Genomic DNA, 6,000 nt, shown 5'->3' on the forward strand with positions numbered 1-6,000 from the left:
GTCATGGGGCAGGCTTGGACCTGGGTCATGGGGCAGGCTTGGACCTGGGTCATGAGGAGAGGAAGGATGAGAGTCCACTTCGGTCTCCGCCTCAGCGTCCTCTGCCTCCTTCCTGTGTCCGGGTACTACCCCCCCCCCAAAAAAACTTTGAAAAACTTCCAAAGCCCAGGGTGGCGAAGTCCCAGGTGGTGGACCAGACAAATCAGATGAGTCAGTTGAGCCAGGTGAATCAGATGAGCCAGGTGAGTCAGATAAGACAGGTGAGCCAGGTGAGCCAGACGAATCATGTGAATCAGATGAGACAGACGAATCAGATGGGACAGGTGAATCAGGCAGGACAGACGAATCAGATGAATTAGATGAGTCGGGCAGATCAGATGAGTCGGGCAGATCAGATGAGTCGGGCAGATCAGATGAGTCGGGCAGATCAGATGAGACGGGCAGATCAGATGAGACGGGCAGGTCAGATGAGACGGGCAGGTCAGATGAGACGGGCAGGTCAGATGAGACGGGCAGGTCAGATGAGACGGGCAGGTCAGATGAGACGGGCAGGTCAGATGAGACGGGCAGGTCAGATGAGACAGGCAGGTCAGATGAGTCGGGCGGATCAGATGAGTTAGATGGGTCGAGTGAATCAGATGAGTCCAGGGGTTCGGGTTCAGGGCCTTGAGGAACATGGGAAATACCAGAGCAAACGGCAGACCAAACACACCACAGGGCTATGGCAAATTCAGAAATTACTGAGTCAATAAGACATACCTTTGTGGTAGTCGGTTCAGGCATGACAGACATTTTGACAGCAGGTTCAGGGTGAACAATAGCTCTCATCAGTGCAGGTGTGGTGGTGATGATGGCTCTCTGAAACACAGGTGCTGGAATGGTGGTAGCTCTCTCATAGACAGGTACAGAGACAGGCAGGATGGCGGCCATTTTGGGAACAGGCAGGATGGCGGCCATTTTGTGATAAGTCATGGTGGCGGCCATTTCAGGAACAGGCATGGTGGCGGCCATTTCAGACACAGGCATGGTGGTGGCCATTTTAGAAACAGGCATGGCTTTAGTTATTGCTGGTGAGATGGGTGCTGTGGGAGTGTGGAGCTCTTCATTCATGGCTCCCACAGTGAAGGAAGACCCACTCCATATCAACGCTAAGTCAATGTACTTTTCTAACTTCCAATGAATATTATTCACTGGCATCAGGCGGGACACATCATAATCCAAACCACAACGAAATAAGTCCATGAGAGCCACATCATTATAATCGACTAAATAGCATAAGTCCAAAAAATCCTGAACATAATTCTCAATGGGGCGGTTGCCCTGACGAAGACGTAACAGACTTACTGCGGGGTTCATAATGCTGGTGGGAAATACAATCCTTTGCTGGATTCCGGTATAGGCTGAATATTCTGTAATGGTGTGCTTTAAAGAAAGCGATGAAGGTGTGAATCCATGTGCAAAAGGTGTTTAATTGTAAAATCCCAAAAGGGCCAGCAAACAAATCCAGTAAGGGCAAAACCAATAGACGTAATCCAAAATACAGGCAATGTGTCAGGGCAGGCGGCAGTACAGGCAAAATCCAGATAACAGGCACAGGTCAAAAAACAGGCAGATACAGATACAGATTAGCAGACAACAGAAACAGATTCAAACAGGTTGGGCTTACTATTGTAATATTCAGCCAGGAACAGGTGAACAGGAAGTGACTTATATAGAGACAGACAGGAAGTGTGAACTGTGACATGGCATGATGAATATCAAAATAAAAGTCAGAACAGAGCAGGGTATCAAAATAAAAGTCCAAAATACAAAAATACACAGAACACAAGTAAACACAGAACAAAACCATTACAGTACATAAAATTTTTGTAACACATGGATTTGTTTAGTCTGTTTTTTGTGTATTTGTTGTGTTGTATTGTATTGTATTGTATTGCATTGTTTTAAAAAAATTTGATGATAGACAGACAGACAGAGAGCATTTGCATTGCATTGCATTGCATTGCATTGCATTGCATTGCATTGCATTGCATTGCATTGCATTGCATAGATGGATGGATGGATGGATGGACGGACGGACGGACAGATAGGCAGAAAGCATTGCATGGCATTGAACAGATAGATAGACAGACAGACAGACTGACAGATTGCATGGCATTGCATTGAACAGATAGAAAGACAGACAGATAGCATTGCAATGAGACAGACATACAGACAGATAGCATTGCATTGCATTGAACAGACAGACAGACAGACAGACAGACAGACAGACAGACAGACAGACAGCATTGCATTGCATTGCATTGAACATATAGACAGACATCATTGCATTGAACAAACAGATAAATAGACAGACAGACAGATAGCATTGCATTGAACAGATAGATAGACAGACAGATAGCATTGCATTGCATTGAATAAATAGACAGACAGACAGACAGACAGCATTGCATTTAACAGATAGACAGATAGCATTGCATTGCATTGAACAAATAGATAAATAGACAGACAGACAGACAGACCGACAGCTAGCATTGCATTTAACAGATAGACAGATAGCATTGCATTGCATTGCATAGATGGATAGATGGATGGACGGACGGACAGATAGGCAGGAAGCATTGCATTGCATTGAACAAATAGATAAATAGACAGACAGACAGACAGACAGACAGCATTGCATTGAACAGATAGACAGATAGCATTGCATTGCTTAGATAGATAGCTAGATGGACGGATGGACGGACAGACAGGCAGATAGCATTGCACTGCATTGAACAGATAGACAGACAGACATATAGGATTGCATTAAACAGACAGACAGACTGGCCAGGTATTTATAGTTTGTAGTGACATTATTTATGCTTTTTTTCTTGTGCATTTTTCTCTACTGTCGTGTACAAGTCATAGGTCATAATTGTAAGAGGTTGCAGTTCAAATGTAGGTGGTGTTGAAGTATTAACATGTTAGGCAGACAGAAGTGTGCCCTCTCCACCTTCATGAGCTTTGTGCACAGTAGGAGAATTGAGACAAAGGCAGTATAATGTTGTAAATAATCCCCAAAGTCTCCAGAGGTGGCCCACCGTGGCAGCTGCCAGGCGCCAACATCAACTCTGTTGCTGGTATTCAGGGAGCGATGCTTGGCCGGCCCACCAGGACAATTAGCAGATGTCACCAGTGTCTCTGACCCTTCCTGACCCGAGTCTTTGTCCACAGTGATGAGGATGAGAAGATAAACCAGCGAGGGGTCCAGCAGAGGAGTGTGTCTGGAGAAGATCTCAAGAAAGTGCTTCTAGACACATTAACCCTATTAACCTGTGTTTCTTTCTCAGACTCTTTAGAAGTAGAGCCGGTATAAATGATTGACCGCAGCATAGGTCAGTGTATGTGTCACCGGTTTTTAATAGACACTTTTTACAAAGTGATTCATACTAAGGAGGCCAAAATACTGGAGTAAATTAAACACTGATTTGAAACCTATCCAAAATGTACTATATAGACATGCTTTAAAAACATTTGATAACAGAAAACGTGCACAATCCATTCATAAGAGTGTGCGTAGGTTTTGAAATAAACTTTTGCATGTCACCAGCAATTGACTTGTGAAGCTCTGGCATGCAACCATGTTTGCTTGCTGCCATAGTAAGATGATTAAAGATTTTGTTTAACTGGATACAGAATACTTTATTATCTTAAAAATAATCTGAATTAGATTTTTTAATACCAAGCTGAGAGTTGATTGTATTTTGTAATGGATGAGTCTTATTCAGAATAAACATCCATGGGGTCATTTCATCTGTAGGTCACAGATGGCCTACAATACATGAGCGAGAGGAACACAAAACCCAACCTGTATTTGAAGAATTCTCCTGGGCCTCTTTTACATTCAATCAGTGAGGTTATTCGCTCTCTGGGTGTCTGGCCTCTCTGCGTAACAACAGTCTTAACAAATAATTGCCCTGCAGTTTCACAGAAACAAAGGGACATTTTAGTGGTAATAGTTGTTTAAACCATGTTTTACAGGTTTACGATGGAGTTGATGGCCACTATCAATAAAGAGAACGAGATCCCTTTAATTTATGGCAAAAGTTTGTTTACATTACATCCAGGCATCTGTCCACACAGGAAGAAATGAGATTAGAGTTTTGTGCTGTTAAACAGTCCTAAATTGATGCTCATCAAGGACAAATTATAAAATCTTTAAAATCAAGTGTCTTCAGTCACGGCCATATAATGTCTAAATAAAAGAAATATTAACAAAAGAGAAAGAGAAACAGCATTCTTAACAGATAAAAAATCATTTGAAACTGTATACAAACCATTTAAAAATGCAATGCTATACCACGGTATACTACTGTTTGTGTTTCTCCAGCAATGGTTTAGCATTCTGGTTATAAACATGTAGTTCAAAACAGCTTTATTTAGTTTAGGTCATATGTATACTTTTTAATTTTCCGTAAACAAAAAAGTGGTTCCCAACCTTTATTCTTGAGGATTCCCATGTAGGGGAGAGCGAGACATAAACTAATGCTTTTTGTGGCTCTACCATTCAAAAAACATTTAAGTTCAATTAATAATTAGTTTAAACAATCATCAAAGCTCACATCTCTGCTAGAAATGAACACTTAAAGTTTGTTTGTGGGACCTACCGTTATCATACAATTACACCAAAAGTGCAGGAGTGATACAGCAACATCTAATCATTTTTCAAGTAATAAACATAGGAAATCATCAGATAATATAATTACATATAAATTCACATTAAGATCATAAAGGGGGAGAATAAATAAATAAATAAATAAACAGAGAGGGCAATCAGTGCATAAATAAATTAATAAGCAAATTAAAGTAAAAGATTGAATAACTTACAAATTGTAATAGTTTTAATAGCTTTCTTATTAACAGATGTCAAAATTGTATCCAAATATAAACTCAATTCTTGTTTGAAGACATTAAAGTGGGGATTATTTTTTGTAAATTTACATTTATGGATATGAAACTTTCTTGTAAATAAAAGAAGATTTATACAAAAGCTTGCATTGAATATTGCCTTGACATCAACATAAAATCCAAAAAGAATGTGTCTACACTGAAAAAAATGATTCATTGAATTTAATCAATTTTTTTGGTTGCAATCAATTTATTTAAGCTACATTTAAACAAAAGTTTTATATTGTATTTTACTTTACTAATCTTTTTTGTTTAAATGTAGCTTAAATAAATTGATTGCAACCACTTACCTTAAAAAATGTATTAAATTAAATAAATCTTTTTTTCAAGTTAAAGAAAAATTTGGGAGGATATTTTGGACAATTAGAAATTCAATATCACTCCAGAAAGACTAAGTTAAAGGACAGTCTCAAAACAAATCATTAATAGTTTCAGAAGAAACTTGACAAAAGGTTGTATCAATGTCATTTCTAAATTTCTGTAAAAGGTGTTTGACGGGATATAACAATTTTTGGGGAGTGACCATATATATGTCCACTGTATATCATTATTCCAATATGAAATAGTGGATGGTAATGGAATGATCGGATCCAAAAATAATGACCTAATTCTCTGATTCGATATTTTTGGAGAGAAACAAATAGAACCAATCATAGTGGATTCAGGAGTGGGGGGACAAACAGAAATCAATGAACCATAATTATTGTTTGATAGGAAGTTTGCTAGTAATTACACATTAAAATGAATTGTATGCCTCCTTATTGGGAAAAATATATTTTGAGATTACATTCTAAATAATAGTCTGATTGTGGAGGAAGCGCTTTAGACAATACATTTTTAATGTATTATTAAGGGAGTCAAAGTCAATGAAATGTAAGCCAAACTTACTATAGGAATTTAAAATAACAGATTTTCTAATATAGTGAGTTTTTTATGCATCTTTATTTGACCTCGAAACATAGCAGATCCCACCAGTTTATAAGTTAACCAGCAGATGTCAGTAAGCGTCAGTTGACTCACAGACGGGCGTACGCGAAGAAGTCGCTGAGT

Source organism: Misgurnus anguillicaudatus, chromosome 12 (assembly GCF_027580225.2).
Source record: "Misgurnus anguillicaudatus chromosome 12, ASM2758022v2, whole genome shotgun sequence".
Taxonomy (NCBI): Eukaryota; Metazoa; Chordata; class Actinopteri; order Cypriniformes; family Cobitidae; genus Misgurnus; species Misgurnus anguillicaudatus.